The sequence below is a fragment of the Dasypus novemcinctus genome, chromosome 24 (genome assembly GCF_030445035.2).
Source record: "Dasypus novemcinctus isolate mDasNov1 chromosome 24, mDasNov1.1.hap2, whole genome shotgun sequence".
NCBI classification, from domain to species: Eukaryota; Metazoa; Chordata; class Mammalia; order Cingulata; family Dasypodidae; genus Dasypus; species Dasypus novemcinctus.
In genome coordinates, this window is record NC_080696.1 from 56,588,177 (window position 1) to 56,607,869 (window position 19,693).

General features: G+C 40.9%; 1 long non-coding RNA gene across 2 annotated transcripts in view; it reads right to left on the reverse strand.

The window, feature by feature from the left end:
* The window catches only part of LOC101437129 (uncharacterized), a 37,260-nt gene extending 17,934 nt beyond the window's left edge, over nt 1–19,326 (reverse strand). For both annotated transcript variants that reach the window (XR_009183269.1, XR_188917.3), the window contains exons 1-5: nt 19,245–19,326; nt 8,403–8,478; nt 7,440–7,580; nt 6,394–6,456; nt 5,513–5,602 (exon numbers count right to left, since the gene is read on the reverse strand). This is a non-coding gene — a long non-coding RNA (uncharacterized lncRNA). The remainder of the gene's footprint in view (nt 1–5,512; nt 5,603–6,393; nt 6,457–7,439; nt 7,581–8,402; nt 8,479–19,244) is intronic.
* Nucleotides 19,327–19,693: the final 367 nt, after the last annotated feature.

Below are 19,693 nucleotides of genomic sequence, written 5' to 3' on the forward strand. Positions count from 1 at the left end.
AGCTCGCTCTGGACCACTACAGGTGCTCCCTGCCTTCCCCTGTTTCCATACTTTTCATACATTTCTTTCTTGCTTAGAGACAAACATCGAACTTCGGAAATAGAACTCAAAGTGAAGCTAGGGAAACAGGAGAAAGAGGAGCAAGAATCAGCAGCCAGTGAGAGCAGGATTCTTTGAGGGCCGCAGCAGCGACCATTATAATTTTAAACACTTAAAAAAAATCCATGTCAACTTGATATCAGAAATGAATTTTAAAAACCTCACCCCGCCCAGGGCTGCCAATAGCAGAGTCCCTCAGGGCCAAAGCAGTTTAGCCTACAGTGCTCCCTAAGCTAAGAAAATCAAGTGTCTAAATCCATATCTTCACCTTCCCTAAAAATGGAAGGATACGTAAGCCAATTTCTATTTTTGGTCAGCCCACCAAAGTCGGCCAAATGTGAGCTCCAGTTTTCATGTAAGATTTTTTTTTCCAATAAAGTGCTTCTATTATCAGATTTATATGAATATAATAATATTGAGAATCACTTTTTTGAGTACTATCTCTTATAAAATAAATTGTGAGAAGCAAAATTCTAATTTTTTTTTTTTGGAAGAAAACCTTAAAATTATTTCTAAAAGTCAAGTGAGCCATGCTTCTTTAGAGATAAAATTGTCGATGCAAGGTAATTCCTGTTGGTTTCATCCCTTGGTGAGCATTTGGTTAGTGATTGCTCCTTGGCTGTTGTCATTATGAAGGAGGATTTTAAGTCCCTCTAACACCATTTCACATAGGTTTTTTGTATGTAGGAACAACTGTTGGGAAAGGATCGGCTTATTTTGATCCTTTGACCCAGATAGGGCCCACATGAGCTGGCTGAGCTCCTGAGAGCTGGTCAGGGGTATGGGGAAGGGAAAAGTTTCAGGCTCTCTCTTCAACTAGAAAGCAGAAAATATAAGGTTTCTTCTCTTGTATGTGGAACAGTTTCAAACAAAATCCTGACTTTTGGTTCATGAGTTCCTAGGATTTAAACATTTCTTGACCTTTTTGCATTGTATACTCACTATCCTTACCAATTATTTAATCTATGTTTAATCACCGTCCTTCAAGACCCTGCTCTTTGATGCAATTAATCTGATTAATTAATTGGCAACAGAATCTGCGAATATGAGCTTTATCAGCTACCCTTCATGCCCCACGCAGGCACATAGCAGGTACAGGTCAAATGATTGAAATGCATGTGCCCTCCTGACAGCCAGCTATTCAACAATGATGATTTCCCTGTTTTAACCTAGGCTGCTGCCCTGGTTTGAGTCTTTTGTGGACTTCAGAAAATTATGTTCTTGAGCTAACCCATTCCTGTGCGTGTGAACCTATTGTACGTGGGACCTCTTAGTTAGAGTCAATCAAGGGACATTTCAGTAGATCACTTTTGATTAGATCGCTTCAGGTTAGTCCCTTGATTAGACTGCCAGACGCAGGGTAAGTCCTAATCTTTTACTGAATCTTATATAAATGGAACATAGAGGAAGAGAGCTGCCATTTTTCACCCTGCCATGTGAGAGAGGACTCTGGGGTCACCTACAGTTACAGAACGACAAACCCGGAGAGGCTGAGAAAGAGGCTGGAAGCTGGAATCAAAGGAGAAGCCCAAAACTGAAGAGATGAGGCCCAGGGATAGCTGAGCCCTATGCTTAATTGTCCATAGGTAAGCTCAGAGAGAAAGTGAGCCTGGAGAAGAAGTCAGAGATTGGCTGCCATTTTGCCTTGCTACATAGCAGGAGTCCAGAATTACCGGCAACCAGCGTCTAGTGAGACAGCATCTCTGATGGTGCCTTGATTTGGACATTTTCACGGCCTCGGAACTGTAAGATTTTACCCTAATAAATTCCCTTTATAAAAGCCAACCCATTCTGGTATTTTTGCATTGGTAACCTTTAGCAAACGGAAACAGCTTCCCAGCAGACCATTCAGAATGTAGCATATTCCACTTGTTTTGTAAATTTTGAAGCTGATTGCTGCTTCCATGTACATGCAATTGTAAGTCTCTTGATTTCTCTGCTCCCACCTCTTGGTAATCAAAAATGTTGAGCAAAAACTGGAAGAATCATCCCATCATGGAAAGGAAGGAATAGGTACATAATCCAATGAATGACTGTGGAAATTTCAGACAATTTGTCCTTGGCAAATGTCTAGGTTTCTATAGTTGCAAAATCATTGTCACTTTTTCCTTTCCTTTCTTTCCTTTTTTCTTTATTACTTTCTTGCTCTTTCTTTTTCTTCCTTTCCTTTCTTTTCTTTCTATCCTTTCTTTTCCCTTCCTTCCCTTCCTTGCTCTCTCCCTTCCTTCATCCCTTCTTCCCCCTCCTTCCCCCTTCTTTCCTCTTTCCTTCCTCCTTCCCTCTCTCTTTTTCTCCCTCCTTCCCTTTCTTCCTTTCCCTCCCCTTCCCCCCCTCTCATTCTCTCTCTCTCCCTTATTCTCCCTCAAGAGTCATGTCATTTGTAAATCTGTGGCAAGATCTTGCTGTGGTTAGAAAAAAAGAGCACTGGGTTTGCAGAGTCAGAAGACTTGGGATTTGAAACTCAAGAACCCTAATTACAAAGTGACCTTGGACAAACCATTTAAACTCTGATTATCCTTCATGAGTATTCCCCATCTTGCAGATATGAAACCAACGTTCAGAGGAGTTAAGTAGATTTCCAAAGGTGGCACAACTTATCAGTGGTAGAGATAAACTCTGAACACAGGCCTTCTGGCTCCACACTCTTTTCTCTTAATCACTATTTCCTAATAAGAATTAAATGGGGGTAATGAATACTAAAGACCTGAACACTCAATAAATATCACTTAATCCAAATTAGAACTTCTAGATTCCTCCTTCACCTTCCTGTGTTTCTGCTTTTACCCATCTCCACACTTGGTTTGATTTGACCATTTTTATTCCTCCCCTCTAAAGCCCTCCTGATCAGATTTGAGTCTCTATCCCAAATCCATTGATTGTCCTTGAAAACTACATGTGGAGTAAAGGAGATGGATCCATGATGCTCTAGAACCAGCTCTTTATTTCCACAATCATTCTTTTATCTAGTGGGTTTCTAGACACAATTTCACTTGAAGAAAGTCAGCTGCTACTTACGCACTCTGACTCCACCCCCTATTCCAGCACACACAAAATACATATTGAAAAATCACAATCTTTGGCAAGTATTGCCATCTTACTCAATAGGCATCTGAGATCTTAGAGGTAACGAGAAAAGAGAGTATGATTTAGAAAGTAGATGGTACACATCCCTACTGGAGCCAGAAAACCTGAACCAGGAATTGGTGCTTTTTGGGGTGGGCAGCCAGAAGCAACCTGAATAAATGTTCTATTTGTCTGGACCAAGATTCCAGATGGCAGGATCTTGGTAATGGCACATGCCACTTACATTGGAGAGAGGTCAATATTTGCTCTTTAGGAAGGGATGCGCCTCTCTGCCATCTAGCTGATTCTATCAGTGGCTCTCACCCTATTCATTAAAAAAAAAAAAATCCTTAGATTACTGGAAGACTAGCTGCATTCTTGAAAGGAATGAAAAACTCAAAGCCATGCTAAAATAGTAATAATTACAGCTCGATTATTACTCCAGGATTACCATGTCTCACTGTCATCGTTATTCAGTTCCCCTGCCTGTCTTGGCACTGGGCTGCTGCTGGAGTCGACGGAGTTATCTTATAAACTCACAAGACAAAGTTCTCACATTTTCAGTAAATACTTGTTCTTCCTTTGGCAGGCTTAACCCTATTCTAAGCTTCTCACTTATCATGTTGTTTTTAAACAAATCAGATTTTCCTCCCTCACATTATAAGAAGACTGTGAGTAGGTGGTAACTGACATTGGTTCAGCTACTCAAGGAAATGTAGGGTAGGACTCAGAACTTCTGAAATGATCTTGCCCTTACTGCCTTGGATTTAAGATAGTGGCTGCAGCTCCAGGCAGCACACCCTCATTAAATGCAGGAGAAGGGGGTCAGTGCTCCTCTTACTTGTTATCAGTGAAAATTCACCCTTCTCCAAACCATAGTGGAAATCTTTTATGCTCCCTTGTTGCAGCAGACATATTTTTCTGTAAGTGTAGTAATCCCTTGGTGTAGCAAAGGTAAATTTTATGCATTGATTGACATTTTGCAAACGATTTTTGCCCCAGAGCGTCACTAGAGAACCACTTGCTTCTACTGAGGTGATATTTCTTATTGCCCTGAAATTGGAGTGATATCTGACTTAATCCAAAAACAAAACCAACCAACCAAACAAGGGATAAGGGAAGACCAGGAAGCCTGGGGTTGCATCCTAAGTTTGAAAGTTCCTGCCAGAGCTGGCCCCTGTCTACTGCTCTGACCTCAACAGTTTTCATCCTACTTGCAGCTCAACGCTGCCTTGCCACACTGGACTGCATCCTCTTACTCAGATACCCAAAACTCGTTTCTGAGGAACAATCTTTATACCCACTATTCTCATTGCCTAAAATGAGCTTACCCAGACCATAATATGGTTGGTGCCCCTTTGTTCTGTCTCAGCTCAAATGCCATCTCCTCGTGGAAGCCCTCTGTGGTGACACCATCTCTATTTGCCGGCCCTTAATTGGTGCTCAGTTGCACTATTGTGGTTTCTTTCTTCATGGCACTTTTCACCATCTGTACTTGTCTTGCTTATTTACTTGTTTTCTCTCAGTCACTCTCATTAGACTCTTAGTTCTCTGATCTCAGGGACCATGTCTGCCCTGTTCACAGCTGTACCCCCAGCATGGTAGATGAGTACCTGTACCTAGCTGAATGCAGGACAAAATGAACTACTAATGGTCATCTTAGAGATGTCCAAGGATTTAGGTGACTTCAAGGAAGATGGGGCAACTCATGGAAGAGTAATTTTTTCATGGAAAAAAAGATAAATAAATAATGCCCACAGGCCGTAAGAGTGTGACAAAGGTTCTAGGTTCATTCTCTTCTATGTGTGCCAGTCAGGACGTGCATAATACAATCTCCTTTACAGATGTGTGTAGAATAAGCCTATTATTTTAAGGCCCTTGATGCAGCTATTTCAGCTGTTTTTGGCAGCTATTGTGTGCATTCATGATTTAGGACAGAATGACAAAGCCATCTGCATGTAAAGAAGAAAAAGAAAAACAAATCCCTTCCAGTGCTTTCCGGTGTAATGTCTTCTAAGAGAACCCTCAGTTCTCCCTACCTGCCAAAACAAGAGCTAGAGTCAAAGGGATGCAGAAAGAGAAGACTCAAAAGAAGTGGTTTAAAAAAGGATTAAAATGGAGTAGCATTTTCTGATTGCAGCAAAGCAATCACATGCTTTTAACTACTTTTTGCTTTTTGATGAAGACAACACAAGGACTAAACTAAGATGCTGTGATTCATTGAAAATCCACATAAAATGGCAAGTCATTTCATCCATCGAGTGGTTTTCCTGCCAGGGTGATAACTTTCCAATCATGGAACTTTTAAGCATTTTCCACAAGCCAAATGAGCTCCCAACAGTTTTGTTACCTGAGCAGTTGTCCATTTATGAGTTCCTGTCCATGAAGAATGTGTTCTTTGTACCCCTGCCAATATGCCAGAAGCAAGGCAGCATGCGCCCTGTGTTGGAGTGGAAGCAGCAAATATTACTAGCCATCTTGGCAAGCATGGGGCTATTGTTATAAATCCAGAAGCTTATTAGAGTTTGTGTTTTTCTGTTTTAAAATGATCAAGCCACAGGTTAGTGGCCTTGTACCCTATGCAATAAAAACAAAACAAAACAAATACTATGCATCTTGATTTCTTTTCTCCCCCTCTACTTAATCAGCTTCCACCCAAAAGTACTTTACAACAAAAGAGTGTTCAAAACGAAAGTAACAGAAGCACTTAACAAAAATTGTAACTAAAAATATAAGCTGTTAGCTTGCATTAGAGGAAAAAGAAAAATTAAAAGGAAAGTAAAATAAAACACACACCAAGTCTAATGTCCTTCTGAGTTCCAGGGCAGAGAATTCCAAAGGCAAGGGTGTTTCTTAGAGGACCCCATAGAAGCAAGGAGGTCAAGAGGTACAGCATTTCTCTTGCCCCCACAAAGAAAAATAAGAATTGCTCAGGGAGAGGAGAAAAAGTAAATGAGAACAAAAGAAAGCCACTCAAATACAGTAGCAAGAAGGTTCTTACGGAATCAGGCAATGTATATATTGCCAGAATGGGCATCCACAAATCGTAGAGAGAAATAGCAGGTGACAACAGCTTTCTTCACAAATCCTCAAACACTTGAGGTTACACAGATTTGAACTTTAAAAACTTGATAAACTTAGTGCCAAGAATGCAATTTTTAACCCTCATTCAAACACTTCCACAAGGAAGTTTATAGCCTAGAAAAAAAAAGGGACAAATTATTATTTTACCAGTTGCAGCTTCTTCTGGTAATTTGGTGACATCTACAAAATGATTTTTGAATGTTCCTGTTCCTGTAAAAGAAAAAAGAATAAAATTCAATCTCTCAATAAATGCCAGTGGAAAAAAGAGTGATGAAGGAATGGGAAAGAGAAGGCCAGACCATTTTATTCTCTCAGCCACCTGGCCCCAGTTCCCATTTTTGTTCTCAATAGAAACTCCAGTCAGGTTGTATTTTGATGCCTGTCACTCCATATTCATCAGGTGACAAGACTGTTCTAAACTGATAAGTTTAGCTCTGGATATGTAGCCTGAGGACCGCACTGGAATTGGAGACCTCTTCCTGTTTATGTTGGAATCAGGGCTCAGAACCTTACCTCATATTGTCCCATTTCGGTATGCAACACTCTGCTTGCATTATTTCATCTGGCAAAGTCAATCTAAGAATTAATAATAGCTTTCCAATCTACAAATAAAAGTATGCCACTTTAAATTTTTGGCAGTGAGCTGGCATTTTGTCATTTAATCATTTCACATCATTACACTGCAATATGGAATGTAATGACATGACACTCGTAAATGACAAACACTTGGTCTCTCCTGTAAGGGAAGAAATAATGTAATAGGAAGCAAATTATATCCTTAAAGGTTGCCAGAATTTCACTCCCACAATTTGGGATTAAGATACTGAGCAGATGCAAGGTGAAGAAAAGGAGAATCTCTCCTAAACGTCCTGACTCAGAGGCAATGGGATACGTGGATTGTCTCCATCCGGAAGCGAATGGAGTGAAAATGGATTTTCCTTAGCAGGGAACCTTGCAGATCGCTGAGCGCAGAATTCTTTCTCGTTACTGGAGCATGGATGGTATGGGCCGAGGAGAGAAATTGTGGCTGAAAATCACCATTTTCTTTTTTACAGTTCTGTTGTTATTTGCTAAAAATAATAAGCCCTGCTTAATACTTGTTCAAATTTCACTTTAGGTACAAAATGACTAATGAAAGTTTTGCAAAACGCCATCCCCTAAAAAAAAAACATGCCATCCCCTAGTGAATTCACCTTTCCTTGGGAAGCTCCTCCCTCGCAGGGCAGCAACCCAGGTCTCTCCTCTCTGGAGTGTCTTAAAGTCATCTCAGTTCCACCATCCCCCATACAAACTTGTTTTCCAGCACAGACATGTCCCTCCCAAGCGGTCACTCTCTGGACAAAGAAGAGCACAATTGATCCAATTGCATCAGCCAGAAATCTGAGGCATCCCAATTTCCTTCCCCTGATCACCCCCACCACCTACCCTTCCAGGGATTACATGCGGCATCTTAAACACTGGGTCAGCCGGGACCTCGCCCCCTTGAAGGGGACACCACCTGGGAATAACCAGTCCGCCCCAATCAGGCCTTCTTGTTGAACCCCTTGCCAAGCCCCTGTTCGTTCATCCAAATAACACTCATTCTCCTGCCTCACCCCTTCTTTATTGGACCATCCTACTCCAAGCCTCCTTCCTCTCTCACCCGGACAACCACATGTGCTTATTCTTCCCCACCACGTTAACTCTACATACCCCCATTAATTCTACATACTGCAACTAGAGATCTCTGCAAGAGGCAGACATAACCTTTCCCTCCGCTGCTTCCAGCCTATCAACATGTGTTTGCTGATGGGATAAAGAACAACAATGTGGGAAGGACACATAGTCACGGGCCTTAGGAATCTGGCCTCTGTTCATACAACCTTCTGCTTTCCAGACCTCCTGCCATTTTTGTTTTTCTCCGTTTCTCTTACCCATCTATTCCCTCCCCTCACTGAGTTTTTGTACCTGCTGGTCCATTTGTCTGAAATACTCCTCTTCAACTTTACCTGGTGACTTTTACTCATCTTCCATATCTTAGTGTAAGGATCGTTTGCTGTGGGACATGGTGTGGGTCCTGTTCCTTGATTGTCACGTTCTTAGGACCCTCAGGGCGTATAATCTCAGTCTGTAGCTACATGTTCATTGATGTAGCTATTCAGTTAGTGTTGTCTTACCTTGATGTCAGGGCCATCATCGTGGTGTCAGGGATTGTTTTTGCTTCTTGTAGCATTCCCAGCGTTAGCAGAGAACCTGGCACATAGCAGTAACTCATTCATTTGGTTGACAAATATGAAATACTCATTAAAGCAATCATCATCAGAGGGGCCAATTTCAATGTTTGCCCAGACCATTTGGGCACACCCCTGGGTATGGTGCTTTCTGGTCATTTTTTGATTGGGAAACATGATTTGTAAAGTGATCCTAAACTGAAAATGAATTCCTCCATCATACAGAGACATTTCTGACACCTTCTTCATCATCCTATTAAAGAGAGTTGCTGGTCCTATCTCCTACAACTTTGTTATTAACAACTTCACACCACACACAAGTGAACTCTAAGCATGCAGGGGTACTGTTGGCCCTTTGTCTATATGGGGGTGGGGGGGTAAGAAATCAGTATTTCTGGACCCTAAAAATGTAATGCAATTCTCAAAGCAGGTTGAGTAGAGGAAAACCTTCACCATATCTTTACCATGTACTCTAAAGTGATCATTTAGGGCAGTGGTTCTCAACAGGGACAGTTTTGGCCCAAGGGGACATTTGGATGTCTGGAGACACTGTTGATTGACCCAGTTGGGGTGGGGGTTACTGCTGGCATCTAGTGAGGAGAGGCCAAAAATACTGCTAAACACCCTGTACTACACAGGGCATCTCCCCACATCAGAGAATTAGGTAGCTGAAAATGTCAGCCATGCAATGTTGAAAAACCCCGGTTTAGGCTTTTAGAAATCTTTTGACTCATTTCTAGGGGCCAACAGAGCTTATTTCTGAGGTAAGCTTGAAGGGGAAGAGCACAGAAGGCATTTTCTGCCAGTGTAGACTTGGTCTCTTATAATCTTCAGTATTAACAAGCCTACAAGAAGGCAGGAACGGCAGGAGAGAGACACATAGAAAAAGACTGGGGGCAGAAGAGTGCTTTGTAAATATTAACCCAGCTGTGGAGGCCACATGTATCTTTGAGTTATGACCTGATAAGGGTTTTGAGAGCTTGCCAACTCCACGTTTCAGAAAAACACAGAAAAAATTGAGCTGATGATATCCTTGATGCAATTTCCCTTTAAGCACAGCCTCATAAATACCAACTATAGAGTCCAACTGAACTTATTGGAAATTTCCCAAAAACCTTGGAAAATAGACAAGTGCAGGTGGTAAGATATTTACTGAAATGAACTGTCTGTGAATGAAAAATATGTGAGCAAAATAGATATTTTATCTGTCATTTTAGTCACAGAAAGAGATCCATTAAGTTTCTCCATTTCATTCTGCTTCTGTTTGGTGAAAGCATTTTAAACTAGGTCTTTATTTTCCTTTTAAAAAATCAGTATGGAAAATAGGGGACTTAGCACCCCCCCCCAAAAAAAAAAGTAATTTTTTGAAAGCCTTGGAAGCAATTTCTGAAAATACTAAAACATGTCTCTTTACAGATGCTCAATCCTGTAGGCTGAATAAAAACAAGAAGGAATTTGCTGGATAGGTGGTGCTTTAAGAGCCTTTTGACACTTCCCAGGCAAGCTGAGTTGGTCACTGCAGATCCATGTTCTTACTAAGACACAGAGTCCTGCAGCGGATTAACATCAAATAATAAAATATAAATAGTTACTGGGCAACCTTTATCTGTACAGTGTTCTCCCTAAGCTAAAGGAGTTAAAAAGATGAATAAATCTTGGTCTTTGACCTCAAAGAATTTCACTCATTTTTGAAGATGCATTTAGACATTACCTTTCTAAGTTAAGTTACAATACTTATAATCCAAGTTTGTATCTCAGTGCAATTAAATTATCTTTTTCAGTAAAAAATGAATGTATTTAAAAATTATATACATACAACTTTCAGAGTAAAACAGTTAAAGCCTTCCCACCAAATTTTCTGAGTTCTTGCACCAGCAATTTGGGCTGAGGCACACTGCTGAGTGACCAAAAATGTGAAACTTTGTGCACTGCATCATAGATGCTAATTTCCCTGAGGCTGGCATCCACTTCTGACCTGCTGCGTGACTCTGGACTGCTCCACATTCAGCCATCCATAAATAATAATTGAGCTCCGAAGACAAGGGGGAGCTGTTCTCAAGGCTAGAACTGGCTTATACCAGCTTGTGAGAGCCAGTTTTGGACATCTCTTTCCAACTCTGCACCCTGTGAAATTATGTTGCTGGCTTGCAATCAGCCATGGTGGGAATATTTACACCACAGAAAGTGGCAGCTACCAATTGGGTTCTTTTTCTCCTTGTCTTTTTTCTTCTTTGGAGAGCTGGTTGTTAAACATTGACCAACATAACCCTGGGTATGTGCAGAGCTAAACTAAGCCCATGCCCTTGTGGAGCTTACATTTCAGAGGGGGTATGCAGGTAAACAAATAGTACGTTATAAATAACAGGAAGTACAAATGCTGAGAATAAAAACAAAGCAAGGTGAGAGGCTAGCGAGCAGCAGGAGGGGAGGCCTCCTTTTGCAGCTGGAGAAACCCTCTTGGAGGAGGCAGCATTTAAACCAAGAGGTGAAGGAAATATATCCTTGAATATTAATGCTTCGTTCTTTCACCTTCTCACTTTTTTCCTTCATAGTCTGAATAAAGGCATCCAAGTGGTAATATCCTGAGTTATTTGATGTTTGGGCCTTGTTGTAACGTATCTATTTCTTTTTTTTTTTCTCTCCAATGTTGTGGGGTTTTTTTTTCACTTTATGTCCTGAGAAGCTTTAGGTTACAGGAAGTCACATAGAAAATACAGGGGATTCCCATATACCCCACTTCCTCTCCCCCACATATTACCCTACCAATACATCCTACATGAGTATGGTGCATTTGTAACAACTGATGAACAAATATTGAAGCATTGCCTCTAACCATTTCAGGTTTACATTATGGTTTATCTTTTGCACAATATACTTTTATAGGTCTGACAAAACGTATAATTAACTTATCTATTTCAACCCAAGGTTGCTTTGTGACTGTCCAGCTGCATTGGTCAAAGGAGGCTACTTTCCAAATGTGAGGAAAACATACCTTAACTCCCTATAGTTTGCTACTGAAGACCTGCTTCTGTCCAAAACAAGAGGCAAAGTTAACAAGACAGACATTGAGGCTGGGTTGAAAAACAGACCCAAGTTTAAAATAAAGTCACTACTATAATCTAGTTTTCATTTCCAAATATTATTGACTAGAATCTTCAAAGAAAATCTTTGCCATGTTATGAGGGTATCAGAATACCAGGTACATAACAGCTTCCTAATTTACCAGGCTAGTCACTGTCACAAATAAGACAATGAGGTTGATTTGGCATAACTCTGGTTTCTGATGATCACCAATTTTATTTTTGGTTATACAACATCATTGCTTATTTGTTCTGGAATATAGTTGGGGATGAAAGTCTCATTATTATATAGTTCCTAGAGCTGTACTGTCTAATATGGTAGCCACAAGCCACATGTAGTCATTTGAATTTAAATTAATGAAAATAAAATAAAAATTATTTTCTTCAGTTACATTAGCCACATTTCAAGAGCTCAGTATGGGACCACAGTGATATAGACCCTTTCCATCTTTGTAGAAAGTTCTATTGGACAGGAATATTCTAGAGGGCAACTTTCATTTCGTGTTTAAGAAAAAATCTGAATGGTTAACTCTAACTTCTCATATCTTCTCCTTTCTCCCAAATTTCCCAGATGGTATGTATGGGGGTGAGGATGGGTGGGTAGTGGAGGCAGCATCACAGAGAGGTTAAGATCATGGGCTTTGATATCAATCAGACCTGAGTTCAAGCTCTGGTTCTGCCATCTGTTATCCATTCAACCTCAAGCTCATCTCTTAACCCATATGCACCCCATTGTGCTTGTACGTAAGAGAAAGAGAGAATAACAGCACACGCCTCCCATGGTTGGTGTGAGAATTAAATGAGATATTACATGTAAAGCTTCCAGCACTGTCTGTCACAGTCAAGAGCTCAATAATGTAGTGCTACTTTTACTGTTGCCAGTCATTTTAATTTGCCAGCATGGCACAACAAGAATGCTCACCCAATAGTCCATATCCTCCTCTACCTTTCCCAATTCCTTTGCAGTGGGGCGGGTGATGTGACTTAGGGCTGCTGTGAGGCATGCAATATGTGTCACTTCTGACAGAGACAATGCAGGGCCCTGTGAAATCCCCCACCTCTCTTGTTCCCTTTGGTGGTGAGTACAAAGGCCACAGGCTTAGCTCGCACTGACATGTGGATGAAGCAACTTTGACCTCAGAGTTCCAGCATGGAGGAGACTTGTCCTGGAGAGTTGCCTGAACTTCAGAGGACTTGCAAGCATGAGAAATGGACTAAGCCACTGAGATGGGGATTGTCATTTATCTACACTTGGGAAGACCGAACTCATCTGAGGCACTTGGGTTGTCTCTGACCATGTCTTCATCAATTCAGACCTTCTCAGTTAAACCTACTGTGGCTGAATAATACTCTGTTATAGTAACTGCTATGCTTTTTAATCCTGGACTTTGCTTTTTCTCCTAATCCAAGCTAGACCAAGAGGTCATCATTCCTCAGAGAAGAGTTGGTATAATAGAAATGCAGAGAAAATGCTTAAAATTCTGAAATTTGAGTATCTAAAACCTCAATAAAAGAGAGCATAAGTTTGTCATACCTAATTTATTAGGAATAGTAGGTGGAGAGCCAGTTTACCTCATTCCCTGGCTAGCCATTCCCAAGACTTGCACTGGGGAAGAGAGAGAAGCAGCAAGAGAATGATGCAGTTGTTGGGCACCTGGGAAGAGGTTCATGTTCCAGTTCTGCTACCTGGAATCTGAGTGACTGTAGACAAGTTATTTAAATTCTTTAAGACTCAGTTTCCTTAGCGGTAGAATAGAGAATGAGGACAACTCAGAAAATTCTTAAAGAGTTGGGTAATGACACTCTAGACCAGCTATAGTCTATAGAACTTTCTGCAATGATGGAAATGTTCTATATCTGCATGATACAACATTGCAGCCACTAGCCACATGTGCCTATCGAGCATCTAAAATGTGGCTGGTGGGAAGCGGACTTGGCCCGGTGGTTTGGGCATCCACCTACCACATGGGAGGTCCGCGATTCAAACCCCGGGCCTCCTTGACCCGTGTGGAGTTGGCCCATGTGCAGTGCTGATGCACGCAAGGAGTGCCGTGCGACGCAGGGGTGTCCCCGCGTAGGGGAGCCCCACGCGCAAGGAGTGCGCCCCATAAGAAGAGTCGCCCAGCGCGAAAGAAAGTGCAGCCTGACCAGAAATGGCACTGCACACACGAAGAGCTGACACAACAAAATGATGCAACAAAAAGAAACACAGATTCCCAATGTCACTGATGAGGATAGAAGCGGTCACAGAAGAACACACAGCAGAACACAAAGAGCTAATGGCTACCATCTTGGACTGTGCAGGTCTTGACCAGATTCTTCTATCCCAATGTCTTGCTCTACATAATCCTCAGAGCTTAGATGCACAACTCAGCACCATGAATTGACTGGGGTTGTTTCTTCCATCCAGAGGCATAAAGTCTTGAAATAAAATTATTTTGTTATTAAAAAATAGCATTTCTTTCACAACTGGTTTGTGAATCCACTACTTCCTTAAGATAGGGATCCGTTTCCTTCTGAGAGTGATGGGGAGACGGCTGACTTTATTCCTCAGTATCAGGCCTCCTACAGGCGACTTTTACACTAGCCAGGAAACCAGTTTGTAAGACTGAGCAATTGGATTTTAAGGAGGGGTCACTTTGAATGATAACACGTGGTTCCCATTAGCCTGTGAGCACTGGAGTGTAGCCATTTACTCACGCCCCACCATCAGGTGCCCCCATAGAGCTCCAACTCTTTGATTTAATTGCTGTCCTCCTCTTTCTGCATTTTAATCTTCCTTTCATTGGCTCGCTCCTCAGCCATATCTGAGGCAGAGAGTAATTACCCACTATGAGTCACTGTTACAGGAATGGGAGAAAGATGAAGTGGCAAAGAGAGAGAAAAAGGGAGATGCATGTGTGCTTCTGTTTCTGAGTTGTCCACGGTTTGATTAGAATGCTTCATGAGATGGAGAGCAAATGTTGCCTCTTGTAATGAGACACGTTAGAGCAGGCAGGATAATGGCCTCCTCCCTCCCCAGCCCAAAATTCCCTATGACCCTTGCCTTCAAGGACCCTTCCTCTTTCATTGGTTAACAGTGTTCCTAAGACCCCTCCTCTTCCAGGAAGCCTTCTCCCAGCAAAGGAAGTGAGCAAGAGCATCTCATTCTCCGTTCATCAACCACCCACCCCTATTTGTGTTTGTGGTAGATAACAGCAATTAATTCTCTTATTTACCAAATAAATTAGGTCTCTGTATTTGTCTCCCTCCATGCTCTTAGAAAGCTCATAGAAAGCAACATATTCATAAACTCCCCCAATATAGTGCTCTATTAGACAAGTGGATTCCATCATTTTCCCCACCCCAGTATTCCTGATGGATCATGTCCATTTGAACCATACACACTAATTTTTGATGCCCTCCCCCAAGAAAGCAATAATCTGCTCCTGAATAAAGAAGGCTATTTTTAACATGGTTTTCATAAAAGAATTATAACAAGTAAGGATATAGCTCAGATATGGAAGGCTTTTTGTTATGTATCATTTCTCTGCGCTAACTCTAACACCTTACATTTTTCTCCACTGAAGAGAGTAAACCAGGCTAATTTTATGATATGTAAGTTATAGCCCAATAAAGCTGTTGAAAGGAAGGGAAAAAAAGAAGGAAGAAAGGAAGGGAGGGAGGAGAGGAGGAAAAAGACAGAAAGAAAACAAATGACTAGAGCGTTAGTGTCGTATGCATAACCTTTAACCCCCTTAAATTTATAAAAATTGAAAACTATGTGCGAACCTGAATATTTTAGTAGCAGTAGCAAATTCTTTGCAAGTCTTTATGATTAATTGTGATATGGCAGAATGTCTCAGAAAATAAAGATTAATAACTGCTTTCTAGATTAAAAGATCTTGAGGACTGAGGTAGATCTTTTGGTTCCTCTTTCATTCCCCTGAGTCTGGTAGAGTCCAAGGCACGTCACACCTGCTTAATTAATGTTTATTGAACTAATATGAATTCAACTAATTTAATGCTATTCATTGACATCTCTATGGGTTTATGATGCAGATCTTAGTTTCGAGGGACATGAGTGCCCTTCCCAGTTTAAAGATAAGGAACCTGAGGTTCAGAGAGATTAAGTCACTTGCCCTACCATTTAAAACTGGTATTTGATGGAGTTGGGATTGAATCGAGCACCAATGCTCCCCAACCCATTTGTTCCCACTGAGCCTTGTTGACATTTCCCTTAGGCCAATGCTGGTATTTAGATCAGCAAAGGGAAAGATCACAAGAAGAGTTGTGATACACTGCATATTTCCATTGAGAAGAGGGTCTTTTTGACATGGTCTTCATCAAAATGGGTTATGTATTTAACTGAAGGCTCCTGCCTTCCTTATCAACTGTTGGCCTACAAAAATGAGTACATTGGCCTCATAAACTGCTTAACTTTACCTGAGCTACTTGCTCTTTTATTTATAAGATGCTTTTATATTTTTACTCACCATTTTGATGCACTAAATGCCTCGCACAATAATAGTCCAGCAAACGAAGAAAATGAGTTAAGGATCAGAAGTGTCAGGGCGTGAGAAATCAGCTAATTTTATCACTATTGGTGGCAATTAAATGACTGACATATCATTACAGCACAACTTGTCTATATTATGCCTCTTTTCCCCCTAGCGTAAACAGCTCTTTTTTTTGGGGGGGGGGGGGGGAAGATGATTATGAAATCAAAACATGCTTATTACTTTTTAAAAATACAGAAATGTGTAGAGTAGAAAAATAACATCTTTACCCACAAACTCCCCTCCTTACCCCATATTGAAAAAATACCTATGAGAAGCTTATATATTCTCATGGCTTTTTATTAACATGTACTGTTTGTATATGAAAGTCGCATTTTAATAAACCTGCTATTTTCTGTAAATTGTATCTTGCACATATTAAAAATACCTCTTACACATATACATAGTGTGCGTATGTGTACGTTTGTGTGTGTGTGCACTAAGTCTTCTCATAATTTGGCTCCTTATAGTTGGCACTTATACACACACACAAATACATCTTCAGCTGATAAGCATATAGGCTTTTTCATCAATTTTTCTGTATTAAAACCTTTGTTGCAATATTAGTCTTGTGCATATATCTTTTTACAGTGGTTTGATTATTCCCTTAGGAAAAGTTCTTGGGACTAGAATTGCAAAGTTGCATTTTATTAATTTTAGTATTTAAAAATAAATATCTACCTTTCTGTAGCACATTAGGGATCAGCCATGAACCTTGGCTTAAAACATGTAATCCTAATGTTAATTAACACTCCCTAAGAAAAGAGACTTCTCAACCAGAGGTAATACATAGAGAATGCATATAGGATGCACTAAAAAATGTTAGTTGTAAATACAAATGGGTCTTTGTCAGAATGTGATGGGATTCCTTGTTCCCTTTACTGCAAATTAACTTTGGGGGAGGACTTACCCAGACAGCTTGACTCAATGGCAGCCCTGAGATAAACTGGATCCCATTGATCACTGCACCACTTCTGCCCAAGAGTGACTGCTGTCTCTATATACCCACCTCCACCCCCAAACAGACCCATCCATCAAGCCCCTGCAGAGTTTATCTTCAGAGCCAGGATGGCAGCAGTAAGGGGCAGAGGCTATGGTTGAGGAGCCTTGCATTGTACCTCTGCATATGTGGGAGTGGAGGGGAAGCTCGGCATATATTTGTCTTGATTTTCTCAGCATTCATCATGTAAATGAGCCAAATGTGGCACTTATGAAGTGAGGGCATCTCACACATGCCAGAAATCCAACACCATTCTCAAAGTGTATTCTATTCTATTTATTCCTGATCCCAGTAGAATACAGCCAATTCTTGACCCAGGGGAAAGAGGGAGAAGTTTATCTCCATGAATCCTTCATCTTCTATTTTGCTTTCCTCCACAAAGATGTGTTCAAGTCTTGGTCTATTGGATGTGAACCTATTTGTAAAGAGGATCTTGAAGATGTTCTTACTTAAGCTGAAGTTAGACTGCATCAGGGTGGGCCAAAATCTAATGTGAATGGAGTCCTTAGAAGGAGGGAAAATTTGGACGTAGGCAGAGGATACAGATGAGGAGAGTTTATCCCCAACCTGTTTTGAAGTCAAGCTATGCAATTAAATTTAATGGCCAACTCAGAGTGGAATCTCAGACACAAGAATGGCTGTCTTGATCATTGATGTAACCTAGGACAACTCCTTGACTTTGCTTCCATTTCCAATTATGGGAAGTGAAGTCAAAAGACTCGAGTGCAATTGCTATCCCTGTCCTGTTATCACTGGGTGGCCTTTGGCAACATTCAAATTTGTTTGAGCCTCAGCTTCTTCATCCCTGGTCTTGTTAGGTCACAGTGGCTGTTGGGTGGTTCAAACGAGAGGATGAATATGGAAGTAGCATATATAATGTAAAATTATTTAGAAGTGTTAGTTTTATCATTATTGTTTTATTCTTATTATGTAATTGATAAAAAATAGTAATCTATGCCATAAGATTATTTAGCCTATTTTAAGCAATCATAGTAAAGCATAGAAAATAGGCCCATGAAGAAAGAGTGAGATGCATTCAGACGAGATGTTAGGATAGGCCATAAAGTAGCATTTTTTGAAATCTTTATTATTCTCTGGCTGCTCTGCTGAGCTATTTGCATGCATTGCTTTACTGGGCCCTAGTATCAGTCCTATTCAGTAGATGGACATATTCTCCCCATTTTTATAGATGAGAGTAGAGACCCAGAAAGGTGAAATGACTGGCTCCAGATCTTTCAGCTAGTAATGCTATTTTGAAGGTTCTTTTGAGATGATGCCAGCCTCCCAATACAGCATCGGCTTGATATGATGTTACTGCTGTTGCATATTCATTCATCCATACATGGTTTGGGGGTGGCCTTTGTAGCAAGCACTAGTATAGAGGCCACTCTTACTTTCGAACCTAGCTGGGAAGAATGCCTTATCCACTGAGAATGTATGAGCTCGTCTTATGTGGCTCAGGATATAGATTCCCAGCTATATCCCCAAGAGAGTTCAGACAGTCCCCTCCCATCAGTCATGCAGAATTGCAACTTTAAGCAGAGCTGACATTATAGAAACAATAATTGGCATGGTATTCACGGGGAACAAAAGATGTTCATTTCCTCAGGCACCAAAAAAGCATAACCCAGTTCTGAGGTTCTAGAAAATGATGACTGGAATGGCCCTCAAGTCTACCCCACTGTAACACAAATGCAGCCCCATTGCTCTCCTTTTGATAGCTATAATCCTCCACATGAAAGCAGGCATAACTCTTAACTATTATTTTAGATGACATCCCCTTTTTAACTTTAAGCAGTGTTCTTTAAACTTTTCTGAACTTTCCCAATTCCTTCCCAATACCATGCTATGAATTTGCTTGTCACTGAAAGCTGTACACAAAGAGAGACACATACAGCAAGCACAAAGATATCAGGAAGTGGTTTTCCTAGCAACAGTAATCATCTGAAAGATCCCGGAACATCCTCTCTATTCACACAGCATTTCATGTTTTGAATAGTGCTGACAGGTGAAGTGGATTCATAGTATTTAATACAAAAAAAAAATATTGCTGGGGATTGGTACTGCACAAAAGCTCAAATATCCATACTATTCACCAGCAGCTGAATTCACTGTTTTTATATCTATCTAGATTATTTAGTGAGGCACAATGGCAAAAGCAAATACTCACCTGCTCACCGAATGACTAATCCGGAGTGTATTATGGAAAGTCTGATTCCCAAGACCTCATCCAGGCAACTGGGACACAGCTCTAAATCAAATGCAGCTCTCTCTATGCCAGACAGCCTTGTGAATAGTTTTGAATGATAAGAAGACATCCTGCCTGCCAGGTCCCTCAGCAGATGTGTCCAGCTTAAAATAAAAATGAGTCAATACCGTCGACAAAATCACCACCCCCAAGGAACTCTATCTGGTTATTGCCTTAATCCTATCTGAAACACTCCCATATCACTCCTCCAGTCCTCTCCCAAGCAATATATACACCAAATTTTCCCTGAAGATTAAAGAGAAATCAAGAAACAACAAAGCTTGAGTTCCTTTGGGGGTGGGGTGAAGATGGGGAGAGAGAAGAAGAAGTGGGGGGAGTAGAAGAAGGGGGAGAAGGGAGAAGAAAGTCCC